Source organism: Spinacia oleracea, chromosome 5, assembly GCF_020520425.1.
Source record: "Spinacia oleracea cultivar Varoflay chromosome 5, BTI_SOV_V1, whole genome shotgun sequence".
NCBI classification, from domain to species: domain Eukaryota; kingdom Viridiplantae; phylum Streptophyta; class Magnoliopsida; order Caryophyllales; family Amaranthaceae; genus Spinacia; species Spinacia oleracea.
In genome coordinates this window covers 5,056,524-5,073,076 of record NC_079491.1, presented here as the reverse complement: position 1 = coordinate 5,073,076, position 16,553 = coordinate 5,056,524, and the positions used below count along the sequence as shown (strand labels likewise).

General features: G+C 34.2%; 1 long non-coding RNA gene across 8 annotated transcripts; it reads left to right on the top strand.

The window, feature by feature from the left end:
• The first annotated feature begins 1,158 nt into the window (after positions 1-1,158).
• On the top strand, positions 1,159-15,925 carry LOC130461123 (uncharacterized). 8 transcript variants are annotated; one of them, XR_008921495.1, is made up of 8 exons: positions 1,159-1,484; positions 1,576-1,712; positions 1,810-1,916; positions 2,932-3,062; positions 4,985-5,130; positions 9,513-9,646; positions 9,783-9,935; positions 10,349-10,696. It is a non-coding gene; the product is annotated as an uncharacterized lncRNA (long non-coding RNA). The 8 variants fall into 8 exon arrangements; XR_008921492.1 differs by adding an exon at positions 15,585-15,925 and having other exon boundaries at positions 1,190-1,484; positions 1,810-3,062; positions 10,349-10,528; XR_008921493.1 differs by having other exon boundaries at positions 1,190-1,484; positions 1,810-3,062; positions 5,071-5,130.
• Positions 15,926-16,553: the final 628 nt, after the last annotated feature.

Here is a 16,553-nt window from a genome sequence, read left to right as displayed (position 1 = left end):
ATTTTAAACAATATAGGAAAAGTGTATATAGCTGAAAAATAAAATAAGTAACATAACAAAATAAACAAAAACATGAGCAGAACTACTGTAGAAGATAAACTCTTCAAAGCACTGTTAAAAATTCAGTGTTCTTCAATTTTTCTTTTTTTTAAATAATCCTTCTATTTGCCCAACAACGAGTCAACAACTCAACAACGTGTGCTTTGGAAGCAAAAGATTTCAGTCACTGATTGTGAAACGTTACTTTTATTAACGTTTGAATTTCAGTCAAGTTATCCACCTTAAATTTTATTTTAGCTTCCTACCAAACACTCCTAATCATTTAAGGTGACTTAAATTATTAGCACCTAATCATTTAAGGTGACTGAAAGTGTTTGCCAAACAGAGCCTAAGCATTAAAGATTATTAGCACCGACTTGTAATTACACAATTTTATCTTGCATTACCCTAATGTAAGTTTAATAGAATTCGAACCACTCCTAGATTAATTAATTAAAAGATTCTTTAAGTAGCTACAATATGCGGTTTGAAAAACAAAAAGTAGGTCTTCTGAAATCTTATAGAATATCTAACAATACATCCTGTACCTAAAAAAATTACTAATCAAACATTGTTTATTTGAATCCAATTCTCTCTCGGCAAATTCGAGTTGGTGAAGCTGAAGCATGCACCTACTTTCAAATTACTCCGTAACATTAAGAGAAGCGACAACTGGAGTGGAAGAGTAAGAGTCGAAAAGATGATTCCTCACTTCCTTCTCTAATTCTAAACCATTATTGCATCGTTTATCTCCCACACCTACTAGATCAAGTTGGTTTACATAAGTGTCTAATATTTGATTTTGGTATGTACAGTATCTACTATGTAAAATTATAAGTGTACAATCACAAGTTCACAACTCATACAATTAGGTTCGTGTTAACAATTTAAAATATTAAGCATGGAATATTATTAAGTTATTAACACTGACTAATAACTACGTAATTTTATAATGCATTACCCTAACCTAACCTAAGATTAATTCTAAATATTACCCTAACCTAAGATTAACCCTAAATATTACCCTAACCTAAGATCATAAATATTTTATTATTTTAAGATAAAGCCCAAATAGAGGCAAGCCGCCAAGGGCGGAACAGGAGAGAAGCAGACAACACTGTAGTCACTCTCAACAACTCAAATATAAATACTCGAACATTCCACTCCATTTCAAAGCAGACCAAAATCCATCTTCCTTACTGTTCATGAATCATGAACCCTAAATCCATAAAAAAATCCCCAATTCTCTTTCAATTACAAATCACAACGAATAGAAAATCCTCCCGCCGGAGCTCTTAGTATCCATCACAGAACGCCTTGAAATCCGGGATGAAATCCTGGATTTCCGGCGAGTCTTTGAAAAATGGCGATCATCTACCTCTTCATCATCTCTCTCCTCGCCGGAAATGCAGCGATATGATGTGGAAATGCGGAATTCAATCTCGGTGAGCTCTTCCTCTGTTAATCCTTTAGTTTAATTTTTCCCCGATTTTTTTGATTGTCTCAATTTCATTTGTCCGAAATCGCGATGAACAGAAAATGATGGGAATTTCACCGGCTCTCTTGGTATCCATCGCGTACCGCCTTATGAAGTCCTCGACTTCCGACGAGCTTGTAAAAATGACGATCATCAGCCACCATGGTTATGCACCGTTCCGAATCAATCCCCGGTGGTGAGCTCTTCCTTTGTTGACCCTTTGTTTTAATTTTGCCCAAAAATTGTCGGCGAGTTTTGGATTTGTCTGAATTTCATTTGTCTGAATTATGTAGATTCGATCAATTCATTACTCGAAATGTTATCGAGGGGATATGAGGGATGTCGGAGACGATCTTGGGATTGCTGTATCTCAATTTGAAGGCGGTGATTGTCAACTTTGGTAAAATTATTCTCAACTCTGTGCTTTGAAATATATTTTCCTTTTACTAGTAGTTGATTACAGTGGTTCAAGTTAATTTACTATTGTTACACACTTTTGTTAATGGTACATTTATAATAAACTTGACAATTTCTATGTAATGCATCAATAATAACTTTAACAGCATGAAATAAATGAAAGCAACTTCATGATTTGTTTGGGATAATTAAATCACTTTGAACATTAAACAACATAACTGGTTTATGCACCTTAGGGATACCCTCACATTCAGTATCGCTGAACTCTTCTTCCTGTTATCAATACCAACAAAACATTGTCTTATTGATTGAGAAACTCGTTCGAAAAACTCTGCATAATCATGAGAATAAGTCCCTTTTCTCTTTTACCTTTAACAGTTAAATGAAAAAAGTGATATTTAATCTCAAGACTCTGCTGATTTCTTTTTGAACGAGGCTTTTAGGCGTTTATACACTGTTTTTGATGTGGTATTGACAGCGGGTTTCAGAGGATATTCAAAGTGGTAGTGTTCTTGATGTGCATAAACTAGTTATGCTGTTTGGCCAAACCGCAGAAATACTCCAAACTAATATTTAGTCCTATTAAGACCAAATGAACTTTTGCTTCTTATCTATTTCATGTAATTAAATTAATAATTGATGCATTGTGCAGAAAATTGTCATTTAAGTTCTTATGAATGCTTAGGATTGCCATTTTAATGTTTCATAACTAATTTGTCCTTGATTGTTAATCTCGTGAGAGGCTATTTCCTCTGTTCAAAACAAAGTGATACCCAATGTTCTTTGTCACGAATTAATTTATGTTTCACAAACAATATTAGGGATAAGTAGATGACCGTCATACATTTCTAGGCTTCCACTATTAATACACAAGAAAAAAGGTTAAGACTCTATCATACTTTTAAAGTAAAATATACTTAGGGTTTAGGGTCTTAACATAATGTTCAATGTTAAAGATTATAAGCCTAATATACTGGTACTTTGATGATATTTTCGAGGGGCTGTCGGTGAGATGATGACGATCTTATGATTGCTGTTTTCCAATTTGAAGATGGTGAATGTGGATCTATAACATTATATTTTGTTATGGCCGCCCCCAGCTCTCCGCTGACAAAGTTTGTCTAAAATGGTAATATTAGTCTCAATTTTCTCCTTTGTAACATATTTGCTTTTCGACAATACATTTAATATGAACTGCTGCGTATAACATTTTGCTAATTTTGGTCCAAACAAAATCAAACTCATTCACTTCATTTATATTATGCATGCAACTTGTGCACACTACACACAACGAGAGATAGTGAGAGTGAACGTGAAAAACAAATGAAAAGATGTATGGAGCAAAATCAAGTGTAGTTTCTTATATTCTAAGTTGATCACCTTTAAGGAAGTAGGATTTAGTCCCTGGCAAGTGTTTAGTGTCGTGATCTTTAATTGGGGCGAAAATTTGGTAGCGAACAACGAAAATCTAACCGAATCGACCCGAACTGAATTAGCAATCTGGTTCGGTTTTTTAAATCTGTTTGGTTTGGACTAAAAAATACTCCCTCCGTCTCGGAATACTTGACCTGTTTTCCTTATCGGGCCGTCCCTTAATACTTGACCTGTTTATAAAAATGGAAATATTCTAACAATATTATATTATTTTTCACTCCACCCCTATTAACCCACCTACCCCCTACTCCATACAAAAATAATTAAAAATTCAACCCCTACTCTCCCCCAACCCCACCTCTTAACCCACATCCCACTAACTACATTAAAATAATACCCCACTATCAACTACTACCTATTAAGTTAAATAAGTCAATTCAAGTCCCTTAAACTCTTTGCCGGTCAAACCGGGTCGAGTATTCCGGGACGGAGGGAGTATCAAAAAATCGGTTTACGTTTCGGTTTGGATTGCAAATTGTGTAAGCAAACAAATTGATAAAACCGAACTAGACCAAAGAACAAGGACCATCTAGAAAACCAAACCTAATTATCCACTCCAACCCCTAAATAAAAGGGTCAAACCTAATTCATTTTTAATGCACCTAGGGACACCACAACAACTTCCAGTGTTCCTAAACTTTGGAGTTTGCTCTCGCAAAACACAATATTATTAACCGAAAAACTTCATTTAAAAAATATTGCTTAATCCTGTGATAGTTCCACTTTTTATCATATCTATTATGGTTTCGAAATGGTAAGTGGTTTGGAATGATAATATAATGACCAATATCTAAGAATATGCATGATCTCTTATACACATCATCAATCTCATTTTTATAAGTTTTGAGTTAATTCAAAGGAAGAACCGGAGAAATTATGACTTAAAGCTTATGAAAGGAGGTTGGTTTTGTTTTGGCATATGACAGAGTGCATCCATTTTTAGATATTCGTCATATAATTTTTTATTCGAAAAACATTTACTCTTTTAGAACCGTCATAGATGTGATAAAAGTAGAACTTATCCTCAATATTATGCAATTCTTTATTAAAATGAAGATTTTCTTCAATAATGTTGTTTTTCCAAGAGGGAAATGCATTGTTTAGGGATTCTGGAAGTTGTCGTCTTTGAGGTGCATAATCTCGTAACGCTATTTATGTTTCAAGTTGGTTAGTACCCCAAAGTACTATTTGATCTTAGTAAGGTCAAATGATCTTTTGCTTCTTGTCTATTTCATGTAATTAAATTAGTAATTGATGCATTGTGCAGAAAATATCATTTAAGTTCTTATGAATGCCTAGGATTGCCATTTTAATGTTTCATAATTAATCTGTTCTTGATTGTTAATCTCCTGAGAGGCTATTTAATTTCCTCTTATCAAAACGAAGTGTTACACAAAGTTCTTTGTTACGTATTAATTTAGGCTTCACAAACAATATTAGGGACAAGTAGATGACCGTCATAGATTTCTAGGCTTCTACTCTTAATACACAAGAAAAAAGGTTAAGACTCTACCAAACCTTTAAAGTAAAATATACTTAGGGTTTAGGGTCTTAAAATAATGTTCAATGTTGAAGATTATAAGCCTAATATACTGGTACTTTGATGATATTTTTGAGGGGCTGTCGGTGAGATGATGACGATCTTATGATTGCTGTTTTTCGACTTGAAGATGATGAATGTGGATTTATGACATTGTATTCAGGCTATTGTATTGTGTTATGGCCAACCCCTGCTCTCTGCTGACAAATGTTTGTCTAAAACAGTAAGATTAGTCTCAATTTTCTCCTTTGTAACATATTTGCTTTTCGGCACTACATTTAATATGAACTGCTGTGTATAACATTCTGCTAATTTGGTTCAAACAAAATCAAACTCATTCACTTCATTTATATTATGCATGCAACTTGTGCACACTACACACTATGATAGATAGTGAGAGTGAATGTGGGAAAACAAATGAAGACAGGTGTGGAGCAAAATCAAGTGTAGTTTCTTATATTCTCAGTTGATCACCTTTAAGAAAGTAGGATTTAGTCCCTGGCAAGTGTTTAGTGTCGTGATCTTTAGTAGGGGGGAAAATTTGGTTGGGAAAAACGACAATCGAACTGAACCGAACTGAATTAGCAATTTAGTTCGGTTTTTTTTAAATCAGTTTGGTTTGGACTAAAAATTTACAAAAAATCGGTTTTACGGTTCGGTTTGGATTGCAAATTGTGTAACCGAACAAACCGCAAACTGTTAAAGGTAAAGAACAGTTTACATAACTATTCTAAGTCCTGATAACAGATTTTTAGAAAAGTAAATAAACTGAACTGAACTGAACTGAATGATCTTGAACTGAATGATCTTGAACTGAAATGCGAAATAAGTCATGAAAGTGAAATGAAACCAAAAAGAACAGAACTGAACTGAATTGCGAAATAAGTCTTGAAAGTGAAATGAAGCCAAAAAGAAAAGGGCCTAAAATCCCTTTCTAAGGCATGTGAACAAGAGAAATATTTTAACAAACTGATAACAGATTAATGAAGCATAAAATATTGAATAGACAATCTTAAACCTTCATAAAAGTACTTTGAATGACAATTTTCTACAAAATTCATCATGTTTAGACTTAGAGGATCTTAAAAGACCAAACCGTTAGTTTGAGGTTTTGACCAATTTGTACACACTAATGTACAAGACGTGTTTATGCACCTAGGAAGACCACAACCACTTCCAGTATTCCTAAAACTTTGGAGTTTGCTATATTATGAACCGAAAAACTTCTTTTAAAAAATATTGCTTAATCCTGTGATAGTTCCACTTTTTATCATATCTATTATGGTTTCGAAATGGTACGTGGTTTGGAATGATAATATAATGACCAATATCTAAGAATATGCATGATCTCTTATACGCATCATCAATCTCATTTTCAGAAGTTTTGAGTTAATTCAAAGGAAGAACCGGAGAAATTATGACTCAAAGCTTATGAAAGGAGGTTGGTTTTGTTTTGGCATATGACAGAGCGCATCCATTTTTAGATATTCGTCATATAATTTTTCATTTGAAAAATTTACTCTTTTAGAACCGGCATAGCTATGATAAAAGTAGAACTTATCCTCAATATTATGCAATTCTTTATTAAAATGAAGATTTTTCGTCAATAACATTGTTTTTCAAAGAGGGGAATGCATTGTTTAGGGATTTTGGAAGTGGTTTCATCTTTGAGGTGCATAATCTCGTAACACTATTTATCTTTCAAGTCGGTTAAGTACCCCAAAGTAATATTTAGTCCTAGTAAGATCAAATGATTCTTTTGCTTCTTGTCTATTTCATGTAATTAAATTAGTAATTGATGCATTCTGCAGAAAATGTCATTTAAGTTCTTATGAATGCCTAGGATTGCCATTTTAATGTTTCATAATTAATCTGTTCTTGATTGTTAATCTCGTGAGAGGCTATTTCCTCTTATCCAAACAAAGTGTTACACAAAGTTCTTTGTTACCTATTAATTTAGGCTTCACAAACAATATTAGGGACAAGTGGATGACCGTCATAGATTTCTAGGCTTCTACTATTAATACACAAGAAAAAAGGTTAAGGCTCTATCATACTGTTAAAGTAAAATATACTTAGGGTTTAGGGTCTTAACATAATGTTCAATTTTAAAGATTATAAGCCTAATATACTGGTACTTTGATGATATTTTCAAGGGGATGTCGATGAGATGATGACGATCTTATGATTGCTGTTTTCAATTTGAAGATGGTTAATGTGGATCTATAACATTGTATTCAGGCTATTATATTGTGTTCTGGCCAACCCCTGCTCTCTGCTGACAAATGTTTGTCTAAAACAGCAAGATTGGTCTCAATTTTCTCCTTCGTAAAACAGTCATTATATTATGGGACCGAGGGAGTATATTCCCAATTTGCATTTTCCTTAGGATTTAGTCCGTGAAGATGTGAGTTTGCATTTTCCTTTTAATTCCTTTTTCAAAAATTGTATTTCTATTTTTTATTAATTTGCTTCAAATCGTATGTTTCACTGGTAAAGCAAAACATACTATAACTTACTACACGCATATTCACCTTCAATCCTGAAGTCATTTTGCGGGATTTAGTATTCTAGAAGGAAAGGGAAGTTGCGAGCTTGCCTTTGCTTTCCAAGTCCTTCCAACATTGGAAGTTAAGTGGAAAAAGGATCCGTCACTTTCCCTTCCCTTCCCTCCCTATCCCTTTATAAACTCTATCTGAACGAGTTGTTCAATTTATCGTCCTTTCAAGGTGAGCAGTTGGCCTCTTCTCTTCTAAGATGGGAATCCCATCTCGAAGCTCATACTTGTACTTGATCAATTGATCACCTTATTTTGTCTCCGTCTTGAACTAATTCATGATTCACCTACCCACAATATTATGGATTATTTATTAAATCGTGTTTTCGAACAAGAATTTGACTAATAGGTCATTAATGATGTGTTTCTTAATTAGTCTATTATTATGCATCTTTTGATGAAAAAGATTGCAAACTCATCTAGAGGAATAAGTGTGTGGGATTGAGGGTGATTTATGAGATGGCAAGACAATTGGGTAAAAGAAGATTTGTAATTGTAATAGATATAATTTGAGACACTCACTATTTATACACATAAAAAAGGGATAAAAAGGATTATCCTTAAGTTGTAAGCAGTGTTTAAAAAAGCGCACTTAAAGCTCCCTTAAGCTCTGAAGCTCGAAGCTCTAGGGCAAAGGGCTTAATTAGGTCTGAGCGAAGCGTTTGTGAAAAAGCGCACCGAAGCGCACTTAAGCGCATGAAGCGCGCTTTTTTGAGCTTCATTGAAATTCTTCTATTTTTAAAAAATTCACGTTAAAAGCTTTTTTTATATGTTTTTATTGTCTATTAGACCACATCATATTAATCCTTAACATTAGAAAGTGGGCCAAGAGTCCAAAAGAAAAGAAAAAATAAGATGACATATCTTTTTGAAAATAGCATAGTATATTTGTTTCCTAGTGGATATTACATGATAAACACTATGTTATATGCTTTATTTTGTTAAAACAAGGAGCAATAGGGAAGAAAATCTGATGTTTATGTGTTTTTGTTCTTATTTTAGTAAGATATATATCCATAATGGTAAAGAAACCTTGAATTCTTAAAAAGTGCGCTTCACTTCGATGAAGCTCGCGCTTTGCGCTTTACGCTTAAGCTCTAGGACTCATATCGCTTTAGTGCGCTTTGCGCTTTTTTAAACACTGGTTGTAAGTCTTGTAATTTCCAGTTTTAGTCTACCCAACCAGTGTTTTTGTCTGAGGTGTTTTAGGAGTTTTGGAGAAAGCTTTGTAATAGCTACCTTATGTTGTGCTGTTTACTTTAGGTAATAAAATCTTTATTTGCTGATTTTTTATTATTATTTTTTTTTAATATTTTAGTGAACTGAACATACTATGGAACTGTTGTATATGATGCGTTTTCTGTTGCTCTGTTCATTGTTAATTAATTTCGGCTTTTGTGCGGTTCAATTTTACCACGCCATCATTGTCTTATGTCCATTTCATGTCTTAGATTGTGTGCTTATGTCATTATAGATGAAATCTTGTTCAATTTTGACTAGCATAGTAGCATATGCCATCAAAGCATTCATATTCCTATTTTAACCCTCACTGACTATGATTGGTTGTGCACGGAGAGAAGGAAGAGGCATTGTAAAATTTTCAGTTACAAAAGTAGCTGGATGCTAGGCAGAGGTTCAGTTGGAGACAGAGAAGTTAAATGTAGAAGTCATGTAGCATATGGGATAGATTACTGAAAAGTCGGATAAGAAGAATGAAAGTATGAACCATCTAGATGCAGCAAATAAAACACTTGTGATCAAATAAGGACTGAGCATGGTGAACTGCCAGCGAAGCTTGCCATGTGTTAATAACAGTATGCCGCTTTTCTCCAAGATATATAAACATTTAGAATAAACATCATATAAATTAATGGAGGATATTGATACTTATATTCTTGTTTGATTGATTCTTCAGCTGCATTTTAGACACTTCAGACATTTGAGATGGATCCATCAGTATTGTATTGGGTGCTGCATGCTATGTTTTTGTACTCTGTTTCTCTACATCACATAATTATGTATATGTAATTTAGTTTTTTACATTCCAGGTTTTCTTGGGTATCCTGCAAAGTAATCACACTGATACTGGAGTTAATGAATGGGGGATTGATGAAAATATTGAGAAGGCCTTAGTTGATAAATGTCAGAAAAGATTCAGTGGACAAGGTCTTGATTTAGGCAAGTAAGGGATTCTCTTCGTGGTATGAGAGTTTGAAAAGTCCAGCGTGGTTATTTCGTAAAATGATGTAAAAGACTGAGGTGGATTAGGTCAAATTTTGTTTGTTTTTTCACTTACCTACAATGAACTTTTGTTGCAGGAAGCAATCAATTTAGAAGTGAGAAATTGATGATAATGAGAAAGTGTATTTAAGCCAAGGAGCATGTAATGCATCGAGTATAGGGGAAGGGCACATTAGGAAATGCCATCATAATTCAGTTAGAGGTAGCTTGAGCAACAAGTTATGATATAGGTAGTCCTAGCTAATTCTCTGGTTAGCTGCTGTATTAGGAAATGTAGTAGAAGTTTGGTCGCGCCCATGATTTAGCGGCTAGCCATTAGTGCTAGGCAATATTGGTAACTGCTATGTGTTTTTGTATGTAATTATTGCCAAATAACAAGAAGACGGGAGTTAGGTTTTTTTTTTTGGATGAAAAGAAGAGGGGAGTTAGTCCATAAACAGAGGAGCTTATATAAAGAGAAGGCATGGTGAATGTTGATGAGACTTTTAGTTTGCTAGCTTTGTGTACACTTCCAGTCACTTTGAACCTGGGATTGTGTGCTCATTTTGATGATTTTAATCGCATTGAATCAATCTACTATCATCCTTTCTCTGAATCTCTTCTTCTTCCTTATTTCTATATCTTTTTATGCAATTTATTACAGAGCACCAAGGTGATGAACTATAGAAAGCAGTTAAAGGTTCCTTGTAAAGAGCTCAAAGTATATAATCCAATTGGAGATGTGGTCAATGAGCTTTGGAACTGAAAGGAAGGACAAAGGGCTACAGTGTATGAGGTTGCAAAATGTCTTTATGATTCGCCAGAAGTGAAGATGATTCTTTCTGTAAGTGTGCGTTTGGCAGCCTTACTTGACTTTTTAGTTGTGATGTTGTATGCTATCTCTGTGCGTAGCTTGTATTCTATGATTTGAATAAATGCAATATTTTCATCATGTTGTGAAAGATAGCCTGACGAATTATGATCTGTGTTATATGCCTACTACTATTCAGAAGTTCATATTGCTGCTTTAGTTTTCTTCTCTACTTACTTTCTGCAGTTTTCCTGGTAAATCAACTAATAAGTTTGTTGCAAATATCCTGTTGGCATTCAATTGTCTGCGCATCTTTTCCTCCCTCTGAAAATTAGCTTCTGATGGCTGACAAGCCTTTTAATTTTGCTCGTCTATTTTTACTTTTTGGTTCCTGTACTCTTTTGAGTGTAGATCTAGTCCAAAACATGGGGTTAGAAACTTAAGGCTTGCTTTTAGTGTTTTAGCTGGAATAGGTTATACTCAATATCATACTTCAGTTAAATTAGAGCCAAAGTTCATATATCAGTACATTAAAGCTAGCAGAATTTTGAAAACAAACTATTATAGGAAACATGTGCTGACCTGCATAATCTATGTAGCTATGTTGTTAGACTAACAAATGCTCGGAACATTTTATCAATAACACCTACTTGTTTTGGGATTACATTATTAACTTTGTCTTTCACCAAATTTATGATTCTTCAAGACAGATTCTGGAGTGAAAACTTGCATTCCTAAAACACTGAATTCCTAGCTTCCCACAGGGCCACAGGTAGTAAATTGGTGGTCTTGAACTTATTCCTTATTTCCTACCCATTTTGCAAATATGCTTCAAAATCTGAAACACATTCCACGGTCCACCACTATATACAATGACATTGAAAAAGCAAGGTATTGCTGTTTAGAGATTAATGAGACAAGTCCAAATTCTTCGGAAAATGAGGGGGAAAGTTTCTAGTGATGATTGGTAAAAGGGATTTTTTGACTAACAGCTTACCTGGATTGAACTCTTCAGCTGTGAAAACCCAAGGTGAGATCTTGGGATCCAGAGCTGATCGAAGGAGAAAAACAGAGCTAGCTACTAGAACTTCTGAACTTCCTAACCAACTACTCCTAGAGGTTGAAAGAGAGAGGGGGAAGAGAGGGGATAGGATATTCTTTGAGGTGAGGAAAGAGAAAGGGACCGTTTTCCACCATTCCTTGCAAACTTCCCGGAAACGCTGAATGTCTGACCGAATCTCAAGGCGTTCAGCGATTGACATTAACAGATCCTGTGGTAACTCTGACCAAGATATTTGCCTGCAGCTCATTTCTTTACAGCTTCTTGTCTACTGTCTACACAACGCTGTGGCGTTTCTGGGATTTATTGTTACTTTCTGGGATTCCTCATTGTGGTTAATATACCATATGGCAATTATGTAAACCAATTTTAAGTTATCAAATAACCATAGTTCTAGAAGGATAGATTAATCATGAATTATTGGTTGTGTTTTCAATTTTCATAATCAAACATACATATAATGTGAATACATGTCAATTTGTACTTTAAAACAAAACTTTTATTTATTTGTTTGACTGTCTATTTTCTTAGCATTTAGTAGAGTGTACTAGATTTAAGTACAACCACATCCGAGTTGTAGATGTGTCAATGTGTCATGATCCGAGTGTTTTGACAAAGGATCATGCAGTACGTGTGCTCTTGCCTATTAGCGGCAAGGGTTGTGCAAAAGAGTTTGTGTGCAAGTAGCGACTCAAGCAAGCCTCCAGTACTTGCAATTGTTGATTTGGTGTGCGGGGTTGTCATTGCTAGGCGGTGTTAGATTTAGAGGGCTTGGGATAGAGTTGCACCTATTGTATCTTATGTTCTTTGTAGACCAAAACCTCCTTTTCTTCCCATCTAAAGCTAAGACATGAAACTAACATAACTAGATAAGTATACTTCTTCAGCTACAAAATCTTTTTCAAAGTTGGTATCAAATCTGAGCTAACATCTACTCCTTGAAATCTTGCCTTCTGCCAACGCATACCAAGTGTGGTTACTCGACCCCACTTGGCCCAAAAAGTTGCATAATTTTAGTTAATTTTCCATTAATACATATTAAAAAGTACTTAATTTAATAGTTCACACTCAAACGTGAGCTAATGCAGGTTTCATTAACCTTGAGCTAAGGCAGGTTTTGAAATCCTTGAGCTAAGGCAGTACAGTACTTGATGCTAGTCTTTAAACATTAGTATTGCTGTTGTCGAATTTTCATCATTTGTGATGCAATAGTTGAAGTACTGACAGCAAACTCCACTTGCTTTATTCTTGGTCTGCTAGTTTAGTGCTTTGTGCAAGTTTGAGGATGCTGAATTAGGAAATACTTCAACATATGTACTGATTACACTGATTCTTTTTTCTTTTTTTTGGTATCTTTGCTGAATTTGCAGGGTACCCTTTCTTACCCTGCAAATTCAGCAAAGATACCAAAAAAAAAAATCAAGTTTCCCATTGCTGAATTTGCGGAATATCTTCAAGCGTGCCTGTGTAGTTCACAAACTTAACGGATATTTTCCATTCTATAGAATACAAGTATTTTGGTCAAATATTGAGCTCAAGGAAAATCTAAAACATTAGTTATTCAATGTAGCAACCGGGGCATCGCCCGGGTCACACACTAGTTTTGTCTATAAAAAGAGATAATTTTTTAGTTGTTGGTCTCCTTCTATGAGTGATAGAATATCTCTTTAGAGTGTTCACTAACAGTCCCAAGATGAGCGGTCGTGTTATTTATCGAGGAATTGCTCAAGCTATTATAGCAAGGTACGTGTTGTTGGGTCACTTTATAATCTAGGAGTTCAATGCTTCGGACTAGAACCGTCAAAAACTGACCTGACTCGCAAATCCGACATGAACCGAATGAACCCGTAACCAACCATGACCCGAAATTTTGGTAAAAGTAGGTAACCCGAAACCCGACATGTACCTGATCCGAAAAAACCGATAACGATTTTAACCCGATGTTGTTTGACTCGAACCCGACACCCGATCGAAAGATGACCGATAACCAAACTAACCTGACCTAACAATGACCTGAACCCGATTCGATACCCGACCCGACAATGACCTTAACCGGAATTTTACACATAACCTATTAGTGACTCGACTTGTGGAGTAAATATTTACGCTTGAATATTATGAGATGACCATATTAGGTATTGACTCGATCTTAACCCATGTCCGAGAGTGAAACCGACCCAAAAATTATCCGATCCGAACTTGACCCCAAACCCGAGATTAACGGCTACAAACCCGACTATATAAGACCCCAAACCGAAATTGAACACGACCCGAACATGACTCGACTTGAACCCGACTTGTAACCGAAATGGGAAACAAACCTGACATGACCCGGCCGAAAACCAACCCGACATGCACTCGAGTCGTAAAGTAACCCGACACGACCCGACCTGATCATGACCCGAGACTTGAGATGACCTGACCCGAACCCGATTCAGTGACCTGTTTTGACATCTCTACTTTGGACATTCTCTAGACCGTTAAACACCCCACTCCACTATGTATTAGTTCAAACCTTTACATACTAACATTATATTTAAGTACTTCGCCTATCATTTCTGTTTAGGCCCTGTTCTTTTTGGCTTAATTTCAGTTTCATGACTTATTTCGCAGTTCAGTTCAGTTCAGTTCAGGAGCATTCAGTTTAGTTCAGTTCAGTTGAGTTCAGGAGCAATTAGTTCAGTTCAGTTAAGTTCAGTTCAGTTTAATTCAATTCAACTTAATAATAATAATATAATAATATTAATTAATTATTAATTACTAATTATTAATTATTAATTATTAATTATTAATTATTAATTATTAATTATTAATTATTAATTATTAATTATTAATTATTAATTATTAATTATTAATTATTAATTATTAATTATTAATTATTAATTATTAATTATTAATTATTAATTATTAATTATTAATTATTAATTATTAATTATTAATTATTAATTATTGATTATTGATTATTGAATATTGATTATTGATTATTGATTATTGATCATTAATTGTTAATTGTTAATTGTTAATTATTAATTATTAATTATTAATTGTTAAGTATTAATTATTAATTATTAATTGTTAAGTATTAATTATTAATTATTAATTGTTAAGTATTAATTATTAATTATTAATTATTAATTGTTTTTTTACACTCATCTAGATTTTTACATATTTCTCTTACTTTACCCATATTTTATTATATTCAACCAACTTTTTCATTTTTGTCTTTATATTTGTGCAAATAGTAACTGTAAAAAATTTTATGAAACGGAGGTAGTACTGTAAATGTCAAGTGTAGTCCCATTCGACTATTGAGTGTTGTGTATTTGTTTTGGTACGTGAAAAGTTGATAAGCGAGTTTAGTGAGTTATGATGTGGACAAAAAGGTATGTCCACCACGGACCAACAATCGAGTTACACGTGTCAAGATTAATGGACACATGTCCTATTTCTTGTTAACCTATGACATAGCAAAGTAACCTGTAGCTATTTGACATGTGTCACTATGGAAAGCAATCAGAATATTTCCCTTATTTGCATGAGTACAAACTCTCTTGTAGGCCCAAGACCCACAAGAAGAGCCTGATCTAGCAAAGGACCACAAAGATATAAGGACACTTGTTCTTATGCGCAAAGGCTATGGATACACAGAGGGTAAGTGGTCCCTGTGTACCCTGGCCATATATTGGTTCAATCCACCTCAGCATCCCCCAATTTCAATTTGAAATTTCAGCTTCACTTTGAATTTGAAATTCAAATGGCTGAGAATTTTTTTTTCCTTTATTTTCTGTCGATGATACCAAAGTTAGAAGGAATTTTTTTTTTTCCATTTCATCTCATCTCTGTCAATGGTAGGTGATGAAAGGCGATACACCATTTTAATTAAGGTCACCATGTTAATATCGCTGTAGATTGCAATTTCCGTCGTGTTTTTGGATTATTTTGTTCGAATTAAGAGCTGTTATGGGCACGAAATCAATATTGTCGAATTGATTAATGTTTAATTTGTGAAAAAAAAATTCTGCATTTCAGATTTGATAAGATCCAATCGGAGAAGATGACTGCGGAGTTTCCAAAGTAAATATTCTGTTTTAAAAAGCGCCCAAAAAAAAAATTGAAAAATAGTGGTTGTCAAGGCTCGAACCCCGTACCGCAGCGTGGATGAATGAAAGAGTTATTGATAATGCTAGTAACCATTGTGACAGTGAGGCAAAGCCATTGGCAATTGTCATGCAAATTTCTAGTTAAGCACTCCTTGTAGTTCTAAACGTTAATGAGTAATTAATTTTACGTTGTATATCAATATTGACTCCCCATCATTGTGTTGTACGTTTTTATATAATGTATGATGATACCTCCCCTATTATGTTATACATTTGTATGTCTTATAAAAATGATGCCCAAATTTATTTTGTATTTTATTATTTTATTTTTTTGAACCGAAGTTATAATTTAAATCAATCATTTCATTAATAAACTATAATTGCAAGTTATAAGAATATTCAATAATTAAAATTTCTTGTTAAACAAATAGTACATCAAAATAACAACTTATAATATATATCCTTTAGTCCACAGTCGTACGTTGTTATATCCTAATTGCGTACACAAATGTTACATCATAGTACCGTACACAAATTCAAAAGTGTCATACCAAAGTCCTAAACCCCTCCGAAACAGTATTAAGTACCGTTTTTACTACTTAAATTAGACACTAATAAGTAACGATAAACAAAATGTTACATATTAGTCTATTGCCGAAAACCTATTCCTCAGCGAACAACCTACGCAACGACTCCCCGTAATCGTCGTCGTCCCAAATACGTTTCCATTCCTTGCAAACAGCTCGAATTATTTTCCCTTGACGGGCCGAAAAATTCGGGAAAATATGAAGAGCTAAAATGAGTTCGTTATAAAACACATCATGCGCCTACAACATTGAACATTTTAGTTAGGAATTGTTGTTTAACTAAAACTAACATTACGCAACCTAAATTAAAA